General features: G+C 45.2%; 1 protein-coding gene across 1 annotated transcript in view; it reads right to left on the bottom strand.

The window, feature by feature from the left end:
• The window catches only part of CLP1 (cleavage factor polyribonucleotide kinase subunit 1), a 44696-nt gene extending 20392 nt beyond the window's left edge, over positions 1 to 24304 (bottom strand). Inside the window, exon 1 of the mRNA XM_069233063.1 lies at positions 24169 to 24304. The gene's annotated coding sequence lies outside the window, so the exon portion shown is untranslated. The remainder of the gene's footprint in view (positions 1 to 24168) is intronic.
• Between the last annotated feature and the right edge of the window lie 232 nt (positions 24305 to 24536).

Here is a 24536-nt window from a genome sequence, read left to right as displayed (position 1 = left end):
CAGATGTTCAACATGGCTTCAACTACAAAGTGGTATAAATGAACATACGTTTATATATCTCCAAGTTGGAAAAATTACAAAGACGAAGTTAAGGTCAAGTTTTCTTCTCTTTAAAGATGGACCACTGATACGAGAAGATCTGCACTTCATAGATGTAGAACAGTCTATCACTGACCATCTCTGCTCTCAAGTAAACAACAGGTATGTTATTGCTGTGTTAAGGAGCTGTCAGAGCCATGCAAGATCTCATATGGAGTATCAGAGGTCCTCTCCCCCTTCATCTTGAAATGTGCCAAATTAAATGTTTTAGGTGATTTTAAAATCAATTTTGATAATCCTCCCTGCAAAATGGCCTTCTCCTTGGTAGTGGATTTCAGAGCTTTAGAGTTTTATCTTATAAACAATGTCCCTACTCTTGCAGATGGACATCTGCTTGATCCTATGTTTTCCAATCTGATAGGGTAGACTGCCCAATTCCGCTAATATGGTCAGACCATTTGGACGTACCTTTCTCTATTTCAATACCCTCTACTTTTGCATCACCGGTGTGCAGCCCAGTTTCCTATTCAAGGAGCTGGTTGAAAATAAATTCTTCTGCTCTTAACTCCATTCTGCAGGTAAATACACCTTCGCTGAGCCACTTAGTAGAGTCTGATTCCTACACTATTGATAACTGGATTCAGTACTCCCTTGACTCCATACCCCATACCAAATACAATACTCATCACAGATCCCTTTTTCCCACTTCATGGTTTAATGCTGCTTTAAGCGAAAGGAAGAAGAACTGAAAGTGGCTTGAAAGAGTTTGGCGCAAGACTTCCTGTGAAGACAATAAGCAGGAGTATAGACTTGCCTCAAAAAATATAACAATTGACGCTATACTGGCGCCTCTTAGTATTCTGAGAAAATCACCATGGCACAAAATTGCCCCAAAACACTATTTCAAGTGGTTAAATCTCTATCAGATCCCACTGTCATTTCCCCCTCATTACTCTCTCAGTCGCAGTGCAAAAATTAGCAGGGTCTTTTGCAAGAGAGTGGCCAATATTCAGGTCTCTCTATTTTCAACTTCTTTCAATGGCTGCTTCCAGACGCAAACAGAGAAACATTCTACCCATACTGCAACTATTTTCTCCCAGCTTCAAGCAGCAGCAATTATCACCTGCTGCCTTGCTCCGCCCCGCTGTTTGAGCCCTTGCTTGCCCATGGATCTTCAAACATTTACCAATCTACTTAATTCCATCAAATCAAGCTCAACTATGGACCCTCTTTGACTTCGTATTTTGGCAAAGTATGTCCTCATATTTTGTAAACAACTCCACTTTTCAACTCCTCACTTGTAGGAGGCAATGTTCCCAAAAGTGTGGAAACATGCAATAGTAATGCCTTTATTGAAACAAGCATTTGTAAAGCAATATGTCTCGCATTTGCTTGAGTTAGAGCTATTGGCGCTGTAAATGCATAATTGGACTTCTCTTGCCACATGATTTGTTCAATCCTGCTGCATAATTTGGTCCTCTCTGCCACACAATTCCAGTGGCCCTGCATATAACTAAAGCACTTCCATTTACTGCAGAGTCTCACCCTGATGACCTTGAACATTTCCAGGGATGTGGAATGGACATCTTGTTTGGGGTCAAGGGCAACAAGTTTTTATGTTTACTTTATCCTTGGGACAAGTAGGCCCAACCCTCTGCAGCACCAACCCTTTGGCTGCCTGTTTACAGAGAGTGGAACTCTCTGCAGTTGAGGTAATGTGTTTCAAAGGATAATGCTGTTCGAACTTGTATTTATGGTTCATTAGTTGAAAGTCTTCATTATTAGGGTGAGTGCTGTAAATAAATGTTTTAAGGTCACACTTCACTACTGACGTTGGTTCCAGTACAAACAAAAAAAACGTGTATACACATGTTTGAAAAGTTTAGGCTATGAGACTAAGTATAATGCTCCCAGAATGCTCTCTGATTAGATCCAAATGAAGTGTAATTTAGTAAAATGTGTTGATGCATGCTAGTATTTCCCAAAAATATTTCTAATAGAAAATCAGTGTAACCATTTTCAACACGAATATGGGAAGCATGAAAATAAACAAACACTGACAAAGCCAACTGATCTGACATATTTTTATACGTCTTTTAGTTTCATCAATGCGTGTCTTGTTTTGACATGGTTTTTGTAACACTTTATTGTTGTGGGAGCTACCAGGCCCTCAACATAGTAACAAACACTGGCAAAAAAACCCCAAAAAGTTTTTGAACTCTAAAAGCACACGTTGCCACCAGTGGCATAACAAAGGTCCCGCAGCCGCCCTCCAGGGGGCCCCTTCAGCACAGCACCTGCCCTGAGTGAGTCTGGAGAGGGGGCTCCTCCAGGTTCTTTGCAAAGGGGCACCCTCCAGTTTCGTTACGTCACTGATTGCCACTGTAGTTCCTGACACTGAACAAAACTACTTTGTGTGCCAATATGCTCCTTGTGGAAGAGCAGAATGCGATCACTCACAGTAAAGCCAGCCGAAAGAGAGAGAAATAGAAGTTTAATAAAAACAAAATGTCTTTAACACCAGACCTAATTAGGGACCAAGACCCACATGTAGGTAGCTTTTTGCATGTCGCAAACAGCGACTTTCGCTGTTTGCAACATGCAAAAAGCACATTACGATGCACAAACCGAGTTTTGCGATTCGGTAACCTGGTTACCGAATCGCAAAACAGGTTTGCGACTCGCAATTAAGAAGGGGTGTTCCCTTCCTAATTGCGACTCGCAGTGCAATGTAGGATTGTTTTGTGACCGCGAACGCGGGCGCAAACCAATCGCAGTTTGCACCCATTTCAAATGGGTGCTAACACTTTTGCAAAATGGGACCCCTTCCCCATTGTGAATGACATTGTAAACATTTTTTCATTTTTGTAATGCATCTCGTTTTCCTTTAAGGAAAACAGGCTGCATTACAAAAAAAAAAATGCTTTATTGAAAAGCAGTCACAGACATGGTGGTCTGCTGTCTCCAGCAGGCCACCATCCCTGTGAGGGCCGCTATTCGCAAGGGGGACGCAAATTGCGACCCACCTCATGATTATTCATAAGGTGGGCATTTGCGAAGCCTTTGCGAATCACAGATGGTGTCAGGGACACCATCCTACATTCGGATTTGCGACTCGTAATTTGCGGGTCGCAAATCTGAACCTACCTACATGTGGCCCCAAATTCTTAAAGAAAGTCACTAAAGTGCACCCATGGTATATGTCGTACCCCTAAAAAATATTTGTGAACTGTATTTTAGCATGGGTAAATACGCATGTGTAGATTTGCTCATGTGAAAATCTATTGAGCATTTGCAAGTTAATTTTCCCTCCGGCCACTTTCTTCCCAACTCTGGAAGAAGTTCTAATTCTGCCATTGTCAGGAGTAAATGTCCAACCTTTCTTATTATGGGGAAATATTAGAGAGAATTTGGTGAAAATATTTAAAACATGCAGGTTAGTAGGTTTGCAGACTCAAAGGCATTCCAGCCCTGGAACTATTGCTTACTGCTTCCTCCAGCCCCAGTATGCACATCTGCAGAAAGGTGGCAAAATAAGGAAATTGCTACAGTAGGGATTGAAACTGCAAGTATTCAAGCCCTACTATGGTAGTAGCCCTGGCATAATCAGAGAGGCTATTATCAGAGCTCTTACATAATGAGATTGCTGCCATAATTTGTTGCCACACTACATGGCACCAAAGGGACAAGTAGATCTTTTTACAGGACAAGTAGATTTGAGAAGCAACCTGTCCCCTGGACAAGTAGATATTTCAATAAATTCCACACCCCTGATTTCTTAGATGTTTTTAGTACAGTTTTCTTGCAATTTATTGTTAATGTGGGTGACGTGTGAGGGAATGTTACTGACATTTTCAAAGAAATGTTGTGTTAATTGCATGCAGCATCCATAAATAAAGGTTCTTTAACACTTAAAACAGGACCTCATATTTGAGAAACTGAGGTTATTTGCAGTAATATTAGTGAGCTGCTGCTGTGTTACAAGTATTGAAAACACATGTAGGAAGTTGGCTCTGTATGTGCTATTTCAAAGTAAGGAATAGCATGCACAGAGTCCAAGGGTTCCCCTTAGAGGTAAAATAGTGGTAAAAATAGATAATACTAATGCTCTATTTTGTGGTAGTGTGGTCGAGCAGTAGGCTTATCCAAGGAGTAGTGTTAAGCATTTGTTGTACATACACATAGACAATAAATGAGGTACACACACTCAGAGACAAATCCAGCCAATAGGTTTTTGTATAGAAAAATATCTTTTCTTAGTTTATTTTAAGAACCACAGGTTCAAATTCTACATGTAATATCTCATTCGAAAGGTATTGCAGGTAAGTACTTTAGGAACTTCAAATCATCAAAATTGCATGTATACTTTTCAAGTTATTCACAAATAGCTGTTTTAAAAGTGGACACTTAGTGCAATTTTCACAGTTCCTAGGGGAGGTAAGTATTTGTTAGGTTAACCAGGTAAGTAAGACACTTACAGGGCTTAGTTCTTGGTCCAAGGTAGCCCACCGTTGGGGGTTCAGAGCAACCCCAAAGTTACCACACCAGCAGCTCAGGGCCGGTCAGGTGCAGAGTTCAAAGTGGTGCCCAAAACACATAGGCTAGAATGGAGAGAAGGGGGTGCCCCGGTTCCGGTCTGCTTGCAGGTAAGTACCCGCGTCTTCGGAGGGCAGACCAGGGGGGTTTTGTAGGGCACCGGGGGGGACACAAGTCCACACAGAAATTTCACCCTCAGCAGCGCGGGGGCGGCCGGGTGCAGTGTAGAAACAAGCGTCGGGTTTGTAATGGAAGTCAATGGGAGATCTCGGGATCTCTTCAGCGCTGCAGGCAGGCAAGGGGGGGTTCCTCGGGGAAACCTCCACTTGGTCAAGGGAGAGGGACTCCTGGGGGTCACTCCTCCAGTGAAAGTCCGGTCCTTCAGGTCCTGGGGGCTGCGGGTGCAGGGTCTCTCCCAGGTGTCGGGACTTAGGATTCAAAGAGTCGCGGTCAGGGGAAGCCTCGGGATTCCCTCTGCAGGCGGCGCTGTGGGGGCTCAGGGGGGACAGGTTTTTGTACTCACAGTCTTAGAGTAGTCCTGGGGTCCCTCCTGAGGTGTTGGATCGCCACCAGCCGAGTCGGGGTCGCCGGGTGCAGTGTTGCAAGTCTCACGCTTCTTGCGGGGAGCTTGCAGGGTTCTTTAAAGCTGCTGGAAACAAAGTTGCAGCTTTTCTTGGAGCAGGTCCGCTGTCCTCTGGAGTTTCTTGTCTTTTCGAAGCAGGGGCAGTCCTCAGAGGATGTCGAGGTCGCTGGTCCCTTTGGAAGGCGTCGCTGGAGCAGGATCTTTGGAAGGCAGGAGACAGGCCGGTGAGTTTCTGGAGCCAAGGCAGTTGTCGTCTTCTGGTCTTCCTCTGCAGGGGTTTTCAGCTAGGCAGTCCTCCTTCTTGTAGTTGCAGGAATCTAATTTTCTAGGGTTCAGGGTAGCCCTTAAATACTAAATTTAAGGGCGTGTTTAGGTCTGGGGGGTTAGTAGCCAATGGCTACTAGCCCTGAGGGTGGGTACACCCTCTTTGTGCCTCCTCCCAAGGGGAGGGGGTCACAATCCTAACCCTATTGGGGGAATCCTCCATCTGCAAGATGGAGGATTTCTAAAAGTTAGAGTCACTTCAGCTCAGGACACCTTAGGGGCTGTCCTGACTGGCCAGTGACTCCTCCTTGTTTTTCTCATTATTTTCTCCGGCCTTGCCGCCAAAAGTGGGGCCTGGCCGGAGGGGGCGGGCAACTCCACTAGCTGGAGTGTCCTGCTGGGTTGGCACAAAGGAGGTGAGCCTTTGAGGCTCACCGCCAGGTGTGACAATTCCTGCCTGGGGGAGGTGTTAGCATCTCCACCCAGTGCAGGCTTTGTTACTGGCCTCAGAGTGACAAAGGCACTCTCCCCATGGGGCCAGCAACATGTCTCGGTTTGTGGCAGGCTGCTAAAACTAGTCAGCCTACACAGATAGTCGGTTAAGTTTCAGGGGGCACCTCTAAGGTGCCCTCTGTGGTGTATTTTACAATAAAATGTACACTGGCATCAGTGTGCATTTATTGTGCTGAGAAGTTTGATACCAAACTTCCCAGTTTTCAGTGTAGCCATTATGGTGCTGTGGAGTTCGTGTTTGACAGACTCCCAGACCATATACTCTTATGGCTACCCTGCACTTACAATGTCTAAGGTTTTGTTTAGACACTGTAGGGGTACCATGCTCATGCACTGGTACCCTCACCTATGGTATAGTGCACCCTGCATTAGGGCTGTAAGGCCTGCTAGAGGGGTGTCTTACCTATACTGCATAGGCAGTGAGAGGCTGGCATGGCACCCTGAGGGGAGTGCCATGTCGACTTACTCGTTTTGTCCTCACTAGCACACACAAGCTGGTAAGCAGTGTGTCTGTGCTGAGTGAGAGGTCTCCAGGGTGGCATAAGACATGCTGCAGCCCTTAGAGACCTTCCTTGGCATCAGGGCCCTTGGTACTAGAAGTACCAGTTACAAGGGACTTATCTGGATGCCAGGGTCTGCCAATTGTGGATACAAAAGTACAGGTTAGGGAAAGAACACTGTTGCTGGGGCCTGGTTAGCAGGCCTCAGCACACTTTCAATTGTAAACATAGCATCAGCAAAGGCAAAAAGTCAGGGGGCAACCATGCCAAGGAGGCATTTCCTTACACAACCCCCCCCCAAACGAAAGAGGATGAGACTAACCTTTCCCAAGAGAGTCTTCATTTTCTAAGTGGAAGAACCTGGAAAGGCCATCTGCATTGGCATGGGCAGTCCCAGGTCTGTGTTCCACTATAAAGTCCATTCCCTGTAGGGAGATGGACCACCTCAACAGTTTAGGATTTTCACCTTTCATTTGCATCAGCCATTTGAGAGGTCTGTGGTCAGTTTGAACTAGGAAGTGAGTCCCAAAGAGGTATGGTCTCAGCTTCTTCAGGGACCAAACCACAGCAAAGGCCTCCCTCTCAATGGCACTCCAACGCTGCTCCCTGGGGAGTAACCTCCTGCTAATGAAAGCAACAGGCTGGTCAAGGCCATCATCATTTGTTTGGGACAAAACTGCCCCTATCCCATGTTCAGAGGCATCAGTCTGCACAATGAACTGCTTAGAATAATCTGGAGCTTTGAGAACTGGTGCTGAGCACATTGCCTGTTTCAGGGTGTCAAAGGCCTGTTAGCATTCCACAGTCCAGTTCACTTTCTTGGGCATCTTCTTGGAGGTGAGTTCAGTGAGGGCTGTCACAATGGATCCATATCCCTTCACAAACCTCCTGTAATACCCAGTCAAGCCAAGGAATGCCCTGACTTGAGTCTGGGTTTTTGGAGCTACCCAGTCCAGAATAGTCTGGATCTTGGGTTGGAGTGGCTGAACTTGGCCTCCACCTACAAGGTGGCCCAAGTAAACCACAGTTCCCTGCCCTATCTGGCATTTGGATGCCTTGATAGAGAGGCCTGCAGATTGCAGAGCCTTCAAAACCTTCTTCAGGTGGACCAGGTGATCCTGCCAGGTGGAGCTAAAGACAGCAATATCATCAAGATAAGCTGTGCTAAAGGACTCCAAGCCAGCAAGGACTTGATTCACCAACCTTTGGAAGGTGGCAGGGGCATTCTTTAAACCAAAGGGCATAACAGTAAACTGATAATGCCCATCAGGTGTGGAGAATGCTGTTTTCTCTTTTGCTCCAGGTGCCATTTTTATTTGCCAGTACCCTGCTGTCAAGTCAAAGGTACTTAAGAATTTGGCAGCACCTAATTTATCTATGAGCTCATCAGCTCTTGGAATTGGATGAGCATCTGTCTTGGTGACAGAATTGAGCCCTCTGTAGTCCACACAAAACCTCATCTCTTTCTTTCCATCTTTGGTGTGAGGTTTGGGGACTAAGACCACTGGGCTAGCCCAGGGGCTGTCAGAGCGCTCAATGACTCCCAATTCCAGCATCTTGTGGACTTCCACCTTGATGCTTTCCTTAACATGGTCAGACTGTCTAAAGATTTTGTTTTTGACAGGCATGCTGTCTCCTGTGTCCACATCATGGGTACACAGGTGTGTCTGACCAGGGGTTAAGGAGAAGAGTTCAGGAAACTGTTGTAGGACTCTCCTACAATCAGCTTGCTGTTGGCCAGAGAGGGTGTCTGAGTAGATCACTCCATCTACTGTGCCATCTTTTGGGTCTGATGACAGAAGATCAGGGAGAGGTTCACTCTCTGCCTCCTGATCCTCATCTGTTACCATCAACAGATTCACATCAGCCCTGTCATGGAAGAGCTTAAGGCGGTTCACATGGATCACCCTCTTGGGGCTCCTGCTTGTGCCCAGGTCCACCAGGTAGGTGACCTGACTCTTCCTTTCTAGCACTGGGTAAGGGCCACTCCATTTGTCCTGGAGTGCCCTGGGAGCCACAGGCTCCAGAACCCAGACTTTCTGCCCTGGTTGGAACTCAACCAGTGCAGCCTTTTGGTCATACCAAAACTTCTGGAGCTGTTGGCTGGCCTCAAGGTTTTTGGTTGCCTTTTCCATGTACTCTGCCATTCTAGAGCGAAGGCCAAGTACATAGTCCACTATGTCCTGTTTAGGCTCATGGAGAGGTCTCTCCCAGCCTTCTTTAACAAGGGCAAGTGGTCCCCTTACAGGATGACCAAACAGAAGTTCAAAGGGTGAGAATCCTACTCCCTTCTGTGGCACCTCTCTGTAAGCGAAAAGCAGACATGGCAAGAGGACATCCCATCTCCTTTTGAGTTTTTCTGGGAGCCCCATGATCATGCCTTTTAATGTCTTGTTGAATCTCTCAACCAAGCCATTAGTTTGTGGATGGTATGGTGTAGTGAATTTATAAGTCACTCCACACTCATTCCACATGTGCTTTAGGTATGCTGACATGAAGTTGGTACCTCTGTCAGACACCACCTCCTTAGGGAAACCCACTCTGGTAAAGATACCAATGAGGGCCTTGGCTACTGCAGGGGCAGTAGTCGACCTAAGGGGAATAGCTTCAGGATACCTGGTAGCATGATCCACTACTACCAGGATATACATATTTCCTGAGGCTGTGGGAGGTTCTAGTGGACCAACTATGTCCACACCCACTCTTTCAAAGGGAACCCCCACCACTGGAAGTGGAATGAGGGGGGCCTTTGGATGCCCACCTGTCTTACCACTGGCTTGACAGGTGGGGCAGGAGAGGCAAAACTCCTTAACCATGTTGGACATATTGGGCCAGTAGAAGTGGTTGACTAACCTCTCCCACGTCTTGGTTTGTCCCAAATGTCCAGCAAGGGGAATGTCATGGGCCAATGTTAGGATGAACTTCCTGAACAGCTGAGGCACTACCACTCTCCTAGTGGCACCAGGTTTGGGGTCTCTGGCCTCAGTGTACAGGAGTCCATCTTCCCAATAGACCCTATGCGTTCCATTTTTCTTGCCTTTGGACTCTTCAGCAGCTTGCTGCCTAAGGCCTTCAAGAGAGGGACAGGTTTCTTGTCCCTTACACAGCTCCTCCCTTGAGGGTCCCCCTGGGCCTAAGAGCTCAACCTGATAAGGTTCAAGCTCCAAAGGCTCAGTTCCCTCAGAGGGCAGAACTTCTTCCTGAGAAGAGAGGTTCCCTTTCTTTTGCTGTGTTGTAGTTGGTTTCCCAACTGACTTTCCTGTTCTCTTGGTAGGCTGGGCCATTCTTCCAGACTCCAGCTCTACTTGTTCACCCTGTGCCTTGCATTGTGCTCTTGTTTTCACACACACCAGTTCAGGGATACCCAGCATTGCTGCATGGGTTTTTAGTTCTACCTCAGCCCATGCTGAGGACTCCAGGTCATTTCCAAGCAGACAGTCCACTGGGATATTTGAGGAGACCACCACCTGTTTCAGGCCACTGACCCCTCCCCATTCTAAAGTAACCATTGCCATGGGATGTACTTTTCTCTGATTGTCAGCGTTGGTGACTGTGTAAGTTTTTCCAGTCAGGTATTGGCCAGGGGAAACCAGTTTCTCTGTCACCATGGTGACACTGGCACCTGTATCCCTCAGGCCCTCTATTCTAGTCCCATTAATTAAGAGTTGCTGTCTGTATTTTTGCATGTTAGGCGGCCAGATAGCTAGTGTGGCTAAATCCACCCCACCCTCAGAAACTAGAGTAGCTTCAGTGTGGACCCTGATTTGCTCTGGGCACACTGTTGATCCCACTTGGAGACTAGCCATACCAGTGTTACCTGGATGGGAGTTTGGAGTGGAACCTTTCTTGGGACAGGCCTTGTCTCCAGTTTGGTGTCCATGCTGTTTACAGCTATGACACCAGGCCTTTTTGGGATCAAAGTTTTTACCCTTGTACCCATTGTTTTGTGAAGAGGCTCTGGGCCCACCCTCCTGTGCAGGTTTTTGGGGGCCTGTAGAAGACTCTTTACTATTTTTAGTTTTGGTTGTCTCATCACCCTTCCCCTGGGGAGTCTTTGTGACCCCTTTCTTTTGGTCACCCCCTGTTGAAGTCTTGGACACCCTTGTCTTGACCCAATGGTCCGCCTTCTTTCCCAATTCTTGGGGAGAAATTGGTCCTAGGTCTACCAGATGCTGATGCAGTTTATCATTGAAACAATTACTCAATAGGTGTTCTTTCACAAATAAATTGTACAGCCCATCATAATTACTTACACCACTGCCTTGAATCCAACCATCTAGTGTTTTCACTGAGTAGTCAACAAAGTCAACCCAGGTCTGGCTCGAGGATTTTTGAGCCCCCCTGAACCTAATCCTGTACTCCTCAGTGGAGAATCCAAAGCCCTCAATCAGGGTACCCTTCATGAGGTCATAAGATTCTGCATCTTTTCCAGAGAGTGTGAGGAGCCTATCCCTACACTTTCCAGTGAACATTTCCCAAAGGAGAGCACCCCAGTGAGATCTGTTCACTTTTCTGGTTACACAAGCCCTCTCAAAAGCTGTGAACCACTTGGTGATGTCATCACCATCTTCAAATTTTGTCACAATCCCTTTGGGGATTTTTAACATGTCAGGAGAATCTCTGACCCTATTTATGTTGCTGCCACCATTGATGGGTCCTAGGCCCATCTCTTGTCTTTCCCTTTCTATGGCTAGGAGCTGTCTCTCTAAAGCCAATCTTTTGGCCATCCTGGCTAACAGGAGGTCATCTTCACTGAGAGCATCCTCAGTGATTTCAGAAATGTGGGACCCTCCTGTGAGGGACTCACTATTTCTGACTAACACAGTTGGAGACAGGACTTGAGGGGTCCTGTTCTCCCTATTTAGGACTGGAGGAGGGACATTGGCCTCCAAGTCACTAATTTCTTCCTCTGTGAGGTCATCATCAGAGGGGTTGGCTTTTTCAAACTCTGCCAACAGCTTCTGGAGCTGAATTTTGGTAGGTCTGGAGCCAATGGTTATTTTTTTGATATTACAGAGAGACCTTAGCTCCCTCATCTTAAGATGGAGGTAAGGTGTGGTGTCGAGTTCCACCACATTCATCTCTGTATCAGACATTATTTTGCTAAGAGTTGGAAGACTTTTTAAAGAATCTAAAACTGTTTCTAGAATCTAATTTCAAACTTTTAACAAACTTTTAAACTCTAAAAGGCAATGCTAAACAGGGACTTAACACACAAGGCCCTAGCAGGACTTTTAAGAATTTAGAAAAATTTCAAATTGCAAAAATGAATTTCTAATGACAATTTTGGAATTTGTCGTGTGATCAGGTATTGGCTGAGTAGTCCAGCAAATGCAAAGTCTTGTACCCCACCGCTGATCCACCAATGTAGGAAGTTGGCTCTGTATGTGCTATTTCAAAGTAAGGAATAGCATGCACAGAGTCCAAGGGTTCCCCTTAGAGGTAAAATAGTGGTAAAAATAGATAATACTAATGCTCTATTTTGTGGTAGTGTGGTCGAGCAGTAGGCTTATCCAAGGAGTAGTGTTAAGCATTTGTTGTACATACACATAGACAATAAATGAGGTACACACACTCAGAGACAAATCCAGCCAATAGGTTTTTGTATAGAAAAATATATTTTCTTAGTTTATTTTAAGAACCACAGGTTCAAATTCTACATGTAATATCTCATTCGAAAGGTATTGCAGGTAAGTACTTTAGGAACTTCAAATCATCAAAATTGCATGTATACTTTTCAAGTTATTCACAAATAGCTGTTTTAAAAGTGGACACTTAGTGCAATTTTCACAGTTCCTAGGGGAGGTAAGTATTTGTTAGGTTAACCAGGTAAGTAAGACACTTACAGGGCTTAGTTCTTGGTCCAAGGTAGCCCACCGTTGGGGGTTCAGAGCAACCCCAAAGTTACCACACCAGCAGCTCAGGGCCGGTCAGGTGCAGAGTTCAAAGTGGTGCCCAAAACACATAGGCTAGAATGGAGAGAAGGGGGTGCCCCGGTTCCGGTCTGCTTGCAGGTAAGTACCCGCGTCTTCGGAGGGCAGACCAGGGGGGTTTTGTAGGGCACCGGGGGGGATACAAGTCCACACAGAAATTTCACCCTCAGCAGCGCGGGGGCGGCCGGGTGCAGTGTAGAAACAAGCGTCGGGTTTGTAATGGAAGTCAATGGGAGATCTCGGGATCTCTTCAGCGCTGCAGGCAGGCAAGGGGGGGTTCCTCGGGGAAACCTCCACTTGGTCAAGGGAGAGGGACTCCTGGGGGTCACTCCTCCAGTGAAAGTCCGGTCCTTCAGGTCCTGGGGGCTGCGGGTGCAGGGTCTCTCCCAGGTGTCGGGACTTAGGATTCAAAGAGTCGCGGTCAGGGGAAGCCTCGGGATTCCCTCTGCAGGCGGCGCTGTGGGGGCTCAGGGGGGACAGGTTTTTGTACTCACAGTCTTAGAGTAGTCCTGGGGTCCCTCCTGAGGTGTTGGATCGCCACCAGCCGAGTCGGGGTCGCCGGGTGCAGTGTTGCAAGTCTCACGCTTCTTGCGGGGAGCTTGCAGGGTTCTTTAAAGCTGCTGGAAACAAAGTTGCAGCTTTTCTTGGAGCAGGTCCGCTGTCCTCGGGAGTTTCTTGTCTTTTCGAAGCAGGGGCAGTCCTCAGAGGATGTCGAGGTCGCTGGTCCCTTTGGAAGGCGTCGCTGGAGCAGGATCTTTGGAAGGCAGGAGACAGGCCGGTGAGTTTCTGGAGCCAAGGCAGTTGTCGTCTTCTGGTCTTCCTCTGCAGGGGTTTTCAGCTAGGCAGTCCTTCTTCTTGTAGTTGCAGGAATCTAATTTTCTAGGGTTCAGGGTAGCCCTTAAATACTAAATTTAAGGGCGTGTTTAGGTCTGGGGGGTTAGTAGCCAATGGCTACTAGCCCTGAGGGTGGGTACACCCTCTTTGTGCCTCCTCCCAAGGGGAGGGGGTCACAATCCTAACCCTATTGGGGGAATCCTCCATCTGCAAGATGGAGGATTTCTAAAAGTTAGAGTCACTTCAGCTCAGGACACCTTAGGGGCTGTCCTGACTGGCCAGTGACTCCTCCTTGTTTTTCTCATTATTTTCTCCGGCCTTGCCGCCAAAAGTGGGGCCTGGCCGGAGGGGGCGGGCAACTCCACTAGCTGGAGTGTCCTGCTGGGTTGGCACAAAGGAGGTGAGCCTTTGAGGCTCACCGCCAGGTGTGACAATTCCTGCCTGGGGGAGGTGTTAGCATCTCCACCCAGTGCAGGCTTTGTTACTGGCCTCAGAGTGACAAAGGCACTCTCCCCATGGGGCCAGCAACATGTCTCGGTTTGTGGCAGGCTGCTAAAACTAGTCAGCCTACACAGATAGTCGGTTAAGTTTCAGGGGGCACCTCTAAGGTGCCCTCTGTGGTGTATTTTACAATAAAATGTACACTGGCATCAGTGTGCATTTATTGTGCTGAGAAGTTTGATACCAAACTTCCCAGTTTTCAGTGTAGCCATTATGGTGCTGTGGAGTTCGTGTTTGACAGACTCCCAGACCATATACTCTTATGGCTACCCTGCACTTACAATGTCTAAGGTTTTGTTTAGACACTGTAGGGGTACCATGCTCATGCACTGGTACCCTCACCTATGGTATAGTGCACCCTGCCTTAGGGCTGTAAGGCCTGCTAGAGGGGTGTCTTACCTATACTGCATAGGCAGTGAGAGGCTGGCATGGCACCCTGAGGGGAGTGCCATGTCGACTTACTCGTTTTGTCCTCACTAGCACACACAAGCTGGTAAGCAGTGTGTCTGTGCTGAGTGAGAGGTCTCCAGGGTGGCATAAGACATGCTGCAGCCCTTAGAGACCTTCCTTGGCATCAGGGCCCTTGGTACTAGAAGTACCAGTTACAAGGGACTTATCTGGATGCCAGGGTCTGCCAATTGTGGATACAAAAGTACAGGTTAGGGAAAGAACACTGGTGCTGGGGCCTGGTTAGCAGGCCTCAGCACACTTTCAATTGTAAACATAGCATCAGCAAAGGCAAAAAGTCAGGGGGCAACCATGCCAAGGAGGCATTTCCTTACAACACACATCACTATCCCTGAATATTAGATGTAAACACATTAAGAATTTTGCTCGGATAGTTCAAGCACTGATGCCTGGGGTCCCTCTAAGAGAAGCAGCGGCCGTCTGCGGCCCTTCAAAGAGAAGCAGCGGCCGTCTGAGGCCCTTCAAAGAGAAGCAGCGGCCGTCTGAGGCCCTTCAAAGAGAAGCAGCGGCCGTCTGCGGCCCTTCAAAGAGAAGCAGCGGCCGTCTGCGGCCCTTCAAAGAGAAGCAGCGGCCGTCTGCGGCCCTTCAAAGAGAAGCAGCGGCCGTCTGTGGCCCTTCAAAGAGAAGCAGCGGCCGTCTGCGGCCCTTCAAAGAGGCACGGCTGTCTGCCGTCCCTTCAAAGAGGCACGGCTGTCTGCCGTCCCTCTGAGATGTACCACTATCTGTGGCTGTTTACAGTGAGGTATAGCTTTCCATTGCTCCCACGCGTACAGTCACCCATGTTAACTTAAAGAATGGCAGCTGTGTTTAGCCTTTCAGAAAGGAGCAGCTGTATATGATTCCTCATAAAGCTGCAGCTGTTCACCTCCCCACAAACATTTACAGTGCATCCACAGATATGTGCAGCCCCCCAGATCTGATGCCCAAAAGAAGTTATTTGCAACAAAGACGCCCAGCACAAAGCCACATTGTGACCGCTTCACATACAATACACAGCAACGGGATGCCCTGTTCGCATTTATTTGCATAATTCATGTCACCCCAACAACTTCATTGGGCAGAGTTCATGACAGGACAGCTGGACAGGTTCAGTTCATCGGGTCCCACATATTTTTATAAAACACGTTCTCACTGGGTTGTACACTCTTATACCAGGCAAAGCCCTGTTGATCCTAATCATAAAGGATGCACCACATGCAAGTTTGTGGAGGTTTCTAAATACAGAGCGGCCATCTTTAGGAACATTCGACCCACAGAAGACCCAGAAGCTGCTCTAATTGGTTTGGACTAATTCCTGAGCCATCTGCACAAAAGCAGTGTTGGTGGAGTGCATGAAAATGAATAGAATTCGCTATGCGGCGCCAATGCTCCTCTTATGTTTATTGTTTGTTTCCCACGACACCATCTTGTCTGCAGGCCTTTATTAAACATTTATAATTTCATTAACTATAAAAGAAGCGGTTTACTGCTCAACAGCTGGAAGGTTTTGGAAACAAGGAGCCATTTGTGACAGCGCATCCGAGAACGCTGAGTTAGCAGGCAGCAGCCTGGCCAGTCCGCGTTACATGGTGTAGGCCAGCAGCATTGCACAAACTCTTTTAAAGGGTGTCTGCTATTGCGAGTTCAGTTCCGCGCTTCAAGTACTGGTGTTAAAAAGTCGTGACCTGGGCCCCACACACTGGAAGAGGCTGAGGTGGGAAGTTTAGGCACGCCCATTTCCTTAGCTGCATGAGGCTGCATTTGTGGCATATGTCTTGCATCGCATGTGCTTCTAAATAAAGACCCTTGGACTCTGAGTGCAGCAAGGAGCTAAACGTGCAGCGTCATCCTCACACCATTACAGGACGAAGGAGTTCAGTGTCAGATAGTTGAATACCCGACGTTAATGATGTCATCGAGCATGATGTGCAACCGAAATCTTAAAATGGGGCAATATACATTAAATGTTGTAATGCCAGCAATTTTCTGTACACATCAGCAGCACATAATGCAAACATAGTTGAAGTCACAACTGTCTTTGCGTGGTGGCAGGAACGGGCACCCCGGAAAACAGCCTCTAACATTCAACCTCGGTCTTTGAAAGCACAGCACATTTAACTATGAAGAACAATGTAAACCCCTGTTTAGAGAAACTGACTAGAGCCACCAAAAACATCCAGCGCTCTGGTCAAATACTCTTAGCTTAAGAAAAAAGCAGTCCCTAAACAGATGCTATAGTGTCACAAGTGGAAGGGTACAAGTACTGGGACCATGCTCCAGGGGAATGTGCAACTGAGGAAAAGGTGGGACTAAGAGGAAGCAGTGACCACTAGCAAGCAAGGATTTTTTAAAGACACTGAAACAAACCAGAGAGCCCACAAAGAAGTATATAAATGAAGCGGTATGCTTACGCTCAACCTAAAAAACGAATCTGGATATGCTTAATTAATCTAAATATAGGCCAATTTCGTTTTTGTCTGTACTTGACAAAATTACTGAAAAACATGTGAATCAGCAAATCTCAGCTTTCATTTAATCGAACAGTCTTCTTCAACCCTCAATCGTTTTTTAGAGCCAGCCATAGTACGGAGTATGCTCCACTTGGATCACGAACAGCTAAGTCTCCAGGAAGACAATGGTGGAACTGCAGCCCTGATCCTACTTGACCTCAGTGCCGCGTTTGACATGGTAAATCATAACATACTTCTCCAAAGGTTGGACAACATCGGCATTCAAGGCTGACCCATGACTTGGCCAAGTTCATTTCTCCAAAACTGCTCTTTTCAGGTTTACACCAAAGCTCACAGTTCTAATTCTCGCCCGTTATCATCTGGCATTCTGCAGGGTTCTGCTCTTAGTCCAACCCTATTCAATAGTTATGCAAGCCCACTGACAGATATAGAGGAATTATGCGGTCTTACACTTTTTTCCTATGCAGATTACACTCAGATCCTTTTCTCTCTAATATCTAAGGAAAATCACAGATCTGATGCTCTAAATATCTGCCTTATGAAAGTGACCGCTTGAACGAACAACAACTCCCTTAAACTGAATGAGGACAAGATTGGGGTTCTGCTGGTGACCAATCAAACTCATTTCTGAGGGCCACATCTGTGGCTGGATTTCCTTAGTCCCTCTCCGACTCCAGTCTCTGTAATAAAGAATCTAAGCGCTTGGCTTGAAGAAAGGCTTTCAATGAACCATCAAATCACTAAAGTAGGTACTACCTTCTTCAGTGTTCGGAGATGGGAAAATAAAATTGCTCATCACTGGGAGACCCTGAGGTCTAGCACGTTGATGTTTTGATTAATACGTTTTTTCATTTACCCAGTTTTATCACAGATTTCATTACATCACTGGGTCCTTAATTATCAGTTCAAATTAATACTCAAGACTGGCTTAGTAATGTCAGTACATTTTGTGCGTTGCTGAACAATACAGAAGGTCTGGTTTAATACTTGCCTTAAATGCCTATGTATTTTTTTCTTTCGCCATCCTATTTTTCATAAGTATTCTCTTGCTTGATGAGGATTCCATGGTACAAAAGGATATCTAATTAACTCACTGATTTTTTTTTAAGTACTATATTTGGAAGTATCATTTCCTACCATCCGTGTTTTATGCATCACAAATTGCTGGTTTGGCGTAACAGTTTGGCATGAGCTTTTCCATTCCTTTCAGACACTTGATAGATGCACTATTTCAAGTCTCTTACATCATACATTGTGTGCACTGTCACACTATTTTTTGGCTGGCATACTCCTGTGCACTATACATTCTTTCCTGAGTTAAAATAGTTTTAAACCATTGCTTTTTGTTTCTTCTTGTTCTGCCTTTTTTGTAATTTAAGTAGCCTATTCTTTTTTTACAGCCCTAAAGATGGTCTCATGGATTTCTTCCACTGAGAGTCAGAAATGACAACATCACATTCACATCAGCCTTCTGAAACTGTGCACATAATGATGTGTGCTTCCACTTTACAGTCTATATCAGGGGGTCTCCAAACTACAGCCTGTAGGCCACATCCGGCCTTCTACAAGATTTTATCTGACCTTCTGTTTTCAAAAGCTTTGGATTCCGATGCTCAAAGAATATATATATATCCAATTCCTTTGACTGCCTGTAAGTAGCATCAGAGCCTTTTTAACTTCTCTGGTGTAAATTTTGGACCAGCAATGTTATGTATGCCAGATCTTTGAAAAAAGCAATTTCCTAGTGCAGGTAAACCATGCTGCAGAAAATTCCAACTGACAGAATTGTGTAGAAAAGTCCAGACTGAACTTATTTTTTATTGGACCTTTAATAATGTCTCAAGTTTATTTTGAATTTCTTTACTAAAGTTCTTTCTTGGAGTATGTTTAGTTTTCTTATTGTGTGCTACAAAATTGGACAAATTCTCATTTCATGTAAATGTGTAAATTATCAGTATTTAAATTAATTAATAATGAATAGCCTGCTTTTCTTATCTACAGTTAAGTAATTGATTATTTTTTCAGTGTATTTGCTAATGTTTGACATTTTTACTCATTATATATCATTTGTCAGTTTAAGCATGGCATTGTTTCTCTGTAATTTGTCACATTTTTCTTTTGTTCTTAATCATTTCTTGTGGATTACAAAAAAGATCCAAGTAAACCTTATTCATTCATTGAAGTTTTATTAATTCATTTATAAAACTTTTTTTTTGGCACGCAAATATTTGTAAAATATACAATGTTGCCCTCATACCGAAAGGTTTGTAGACTTGTGGTCTATGTAATCAGGCTGGGTAGTACTCCACACCTGGCAAAGTAAACTTGATAAACACATAAAGTAGTTGCCTGTGTGTGCCTGGTAGTTTATCTGTAATTACGTGACCATACACAATTTATATCTGACTGTGATTATACCCTTGATTTTTTTGCAAAAATAAAAAATAAAAAAATAATAAAATCGCATTTGGCTTCTATTTGTATTGAGAACTCATTACTAAGTGTAAATTACTAAGTGTAACATTGTGACACAGTACCTGTGTCTCTTAAGTGCCAAGAAGTCTAATAGAACCTTCCATGCATGTTGGGCAAGGCGGCTACAGTAGGTAATGTGCGTTACTTGAGTTATACCAACACTAAAGCGAGCTGTGAAACCTGCCAGAAAACCAACTTCCTACCAGTACTTTCTGGATATTCGATGGTTTTTATAGATATTTGACTCTGTTCTGAGCAGCTCCCCAAGCACTACTTGTGCTCTAAAAAGACCTTAGCCTACATTAATATACACACAGTCCCATCCGGCACTGGATTACGTTATGCGTATGCCTTCGTACAGTGTCTATGTATGTGGCCTACATGGAATAGTGTTAAGATGACTCTGCACACAGTTCAAATCCAGGCATTTATTGAAGGTTCGAGTTTTTTTTACAACAGCCACCACAACAGTACACTCCGCTTCCCTGCTCTCCTTCTAAGCCCTGCTGTTGCCTGGTTGCAAGCATTCTTTGTGATGCATCAAAGAATCTCTTGGATACATCACAGTTAAAGCTACACCACAGCACATCCTCCCCCAAACGAATATACAACAATTATTAAAACTAAGCTAACTATACTACTATAATGCAATATACTTAATCATTGCTCAAAACTATGTACAAGATAAACAAAAATACAAACCACAAAGGGAAATAACATGATCACACAAAGTCTTTGAGATATCCTGGCTTCCTTCGAATACGGACCTCCTTGGGTAATGGGGTAACACCCTGATGTTGTGATATAATCCTACTGTCTCCCAGATCATCAGCACATGGTTTAGATTCCATCAATTTGGTGCACCAATCACACTTAGCCAACCTAGACATACTCCACGCCTCTACATTCGCTAGTCACTACTTTTCCCTTATGTTCCTTGATACAAAATGGTCCTATAAACTTTGACTCACCTTTGAATGACCACCTCGGCTTCTTCACAAATACCACTGCCCTATGCTTGTGAAAACGCTCCTTATACCTTTTCTGATGCATACGAACTTTACTACCATCCACACTCTCATTGCCACCATAAGATCTTAACTACTTAGGAATCACCTTGCACCCAGCCACTCGTCCTCTGAAACACTGGAAAGAAGACTTCTTTGTCAACGCATTGGGAGCAGTGCGATGAGCCCACAACTTCTCTCTCAAAATACTTTTAAATTCCCCTCTATTCATCAAGGCCAACTGGGCACAATCTCTTATGAGACCATTCATCTTCTCTACAAGACCGTTGGCTTGTGGGGAATAAAGTGCCATACGATGATGTTCAATAGATAACTCACTTAAAAACGCCTTCTTTTCATCTGAAACAAATTGCCCACCATTTTGTGTCACAATCACCTTGGGAGTTCCTTCAAAAACAAACACATCTTTCAAGAATTCTATCATAGTTCTCAGTATAACTGATCCCACACAACAGGTGTACACCCATTTTGATTTATAATCCACCAAGACCAAAACAAATCTTTCATTAGGTTTTAACAAATTGAATGGTCCCACTATATCTAAACCCAATTTGATCCAGGGTTTCCTTACTATATGAACAACGGGCGTGGTGCTATTCTTGAGAATAATTTTGTGTTAAAATTGTTTAAGAAGACCAAGTTGATCCGTAAATACATCAGGAAATTCTCTGAAAACATCCTCAGCACCACATACATTATCTACTAACATGACTTAGTCAGAGGCATTGGGATTTAATATGATGCCCAACTCCTTCTGATGACGCCAACCCAGCAAGTTGTTACTCCGTTTAGCTACATAGACTTTACCAACTGTCTCTCGTCCTTTGAAATTCATTCTCATAATGGTATACCCAATGAGATCAATCTTGATTCCCCCATAACCACCTGGTTTGCTGTCTGTTTTTTTTTTTAACTGTATGTTATATTCTCTAAAGATGCGCTCCCAATTCTTATCCCTCCAAGTGTATATCGCAAGCCTGAGTCTGCAAGGACTATGACTTCATTACTGTGAAAAGCGATTTGGCATTCCAGCATCTTTACATGACCACAATCCATGTCATCAGGAACCTTGTTGGTATTATCTTGTGATACACATAGAACAGTGTGCTGATTGATGCATATCCTGTGGATCAACGCTACTGATCTTGAGACTCCTGCAAACCTTGATGATGTGTCCCTTTTTCCCCACACCCCTTGCATGTTAAATTCCTAGCAAAACACGCAGGTTTGTTTGAAAAGTGATTCGGGTTACCACATCTGTAACACTTCGTTTTGGAATGGTCTCTTAAGTCTTTGCCAAACTTGCCCTTCATTTTATCTTTTACTAGAGTATTCCTGACAGTCAAGGTCCCTACAAGATCGGTAAGATCACCCTCCCCAAAACCAGTCGTATTCACTTCAGCAATGTTGGCACTAAGGGGTTTTTCACACATCTCTCGAACCCAACCAGTAGTGTGTTCCATGCTTTCGACAATATCCACTGCCTCTTTCAAAGTCGGGTTCTTCGCTAACAGTTTCTCTTGTACACGCGTATTGATGGTGCAATGTACTACTTGATCTCTTATTAGTGAGTCCGTGAGGTCTCCAAAGTGACATGTTTGTGCTAAACTTTTCAGTGAAGCTATGTAATTTCAAACTTTCTCAGTTTTACCTTGAATTCTTGAGAAGAATTTATGTCGTTCCATAACCACATTTATTTTAGGACCAAAATGTCTTTCTAACATTACCACAGACATTTCAAAAATATCACGAGGTTCTCCTTCAGCAGTTTCTATGGTGATCTCATCGAGGCTTTCATAAATATTACGACCTTCAATTCCTAAATTATGTAAAAGTACTCCTTGTTTCCTTGCTGGAGAGAATTTCTCTCCACCTACTGCTATAATATAAAAGAGTCTAGCATCTTCTTCCATCTCTTCCAGGGTAAAATTGGTTCACCTGCCTCAGTCAAAAACTGTGGAGGTGGTAACATGCTCCCCGCTGCCATTATGTAAAATTAGTAAAAGTACGTTGCAATCTATTTCATCTGTTGTGGTGGCTATGAGAAGTATGTTTATTCCAGTAAATATACTTGTAAATACTGCACAGGGGAGTACAGTATTTTTCCAGAAGTCTTTATTCTTAATTAAAATAAAATTTGTATGAGAAGCAGAGTATGAATATAGTGGTATATACTGCACAAAGGAGTGCTTTCCACAAGTCCTTGTTTCTAATGAGAATAGTACGAGAAGCATGGTATAAAAGTCTCTCCTCTGTTTCTAATGAGTTTTGCCCAAACAGTGTTGTCCTGTTTCTACTGATCTCGAATTCCTCCATGAATTTACAAAGGGAAAAGCGGTGTGAACGGGGTGTGCTCGGATCAGTAAATAAATATTTTTTTAAACACAAAGCAGTGAATGAAAAGATGGCAGATCGAAAAGCATGCCACGAATAACACACGTGCGTGTGTTTATTTACTTGAAAACAAAGGCCACAGTGCAGCGCTCGCCACTGTCAACAATATGCACATGGACATAAAAAGCGCTGAAAACAAAAATTGGTTTAAACGCGCGCGTTTATTTTGATGAAAACACACGCTGTTTACACGCGCGCTTCTAACTGCCAATGTTCAGGGTAAATGAGCCCACGCTCCGAGAAATGAGCGAGTAAAGGTATTAGCACAATAATTTCCTCAACGGGCTAATATATGGTCATTAGTGAGTAAAATGTCCTTCTAAGCTTGCCGTCCGAATCCTGCAGTCATGTATGTCCAGTTCCACTCGTCGCCAAATTGTTAAGATGACTCTGCACGCAGTTGAAATGCAGGCATTTATTGACGGTTCATGTTTTTTACAACAGTACAGTCCGCTTCCCTGCTCTCCTTCCAACCCCTGCTGTTGCCTGGTTGCAAGCATTCTCCGCGATGCATCCAAGAATCTCTTGGATACATCACAGTTAAAGCTACACCACAGCAGATAGTTATGCAGTGCTAAAGTACTAGCCGTTCTTCCTTTTCCAACGTAGGAGACCGTGCATGAACTATCACACGTGCACCCGGAGGCCGGTGCATATCAGATGTTATTGTTTTTCAACTGTGGCTATCACTATCACTACATATTGTAGGGTCAGGATAGCTGGTGGCCACAGAAACTGCACTCATGTGCTGTAGACATAGACGGTCACGCAATTAACAGCACCAATGCTCCGCAGACACTTTATAGACATAAGCAGTCTCTACTCATTTAATCTTTTTTTTCTAAGCACCTTGCTGTGATTTTATAAATCTTAGCATCTTAGGAATTCTAGACAATGTGACGCATAGTGTACTGCAAGGTGGCCATACACTACTATTAACCTCGTACTGAGTTTAGAATTCAGAGCATTTTAGATTAGGTATCATGCTCCTTGTTTAATTACTGATTCTAGCTCAAGAGAGCTTTAGGTAACTGTGCGTCGATAGTTCGGGAGCTCAATGGCTCCTAAAAACGCTATCATTACTGCTTCTTTTGTAATACTTTATAATAGTCTTTTATGTATATGTTTTGTTCTTTTGTTTCTTTGCAAAGGTTTTAATTAATCATGCAAATAAAGTTTCATTCATAGACGGTCATGTTTACAATAACTAAGCAATATTATAGTGATGAGATATAAACTTCCAAGTATGCATTATTTGCCCCCGGTCTGTCCCGTCCCCTCCCCCCCGGTACACCCCTTTTTTGACTCTCGGTTGGGTCCCCCCAGAAGTGCCCTTGAGCAGGAGGGGCCCCCTGGCCTCGGGGCAGCCTCCCTGGGACTGCTCCCCTGTGAGCTGACACAATGCGTTTGTTACACGACGTACTTCCGGTCCCAGTTACTAGGCTGAGAGGTGCATTCTGGGACTCGCAGTCCTAGTCTGTGCCCCTCGCTCTAGCGGGGCTCATCGGGGAGCGCTGGTTTGTTAAAGGGAAACCCGGGCCCGGAGGAAGGATCACCGGACGGCAGTGACCCCTCCGGTCACCGGACTCGCCGCCCGCGGCGGGGGGGCGGGGTCACGTGACGTACACAACGGGGGGGGGGCGGTCTCACCTTCCGTCCGAGGCTCACCGGAACCTGCCCGTCTCCCTCTCACCCCGGTCCCAGCGCGCGCCCGCCGACCACTTCCGCACTCCCGCTGTGACGTCACAGCAGCGAGCGGGCGACGCCGGAAGGACGCCAGCCGCTCCCACCCAGTGCCTGTGCCCCAGCTTGGGAGGCCGGCCCTGATTGGCCCACGCTTTCACGGCTCCTATTGGACGCACACGCATACGCTTTGGATTGGGAGGCCGGCTGTGATGGTCTGCAGTTCCAACCAATCCGGATTGTACTGCTGCCTGGGGGCGGGTCCCAGTAATAAATTGTAATTTATGTAGCATGGACGTTACCCAGAGGTTTCCGAGCACTTTACTCTGTAGCCT

Source organism: Pleurodeles waltl, chromosome 4_2 (genome assembly GCF_031143425.1).
Source record: "Pleurodeles waltl isolate 20211129_DDA chromosome 4_2, aPleWal1.hap1.20221129, whole genome shotgun sequence".
Classification (NCBI taxonomy): domain Eukaryota; kingdom Metazoa; phylum Chordata; class Amphibia; order Caudata; family Salamandridae; genus Pleurodeles; species Pleurodeles waltl.
The sequence above is the reverse complement of the archived record's forward strand: the minus strand, read 5'-3'. Positions and strand labels throughout refer to the sequence as shown.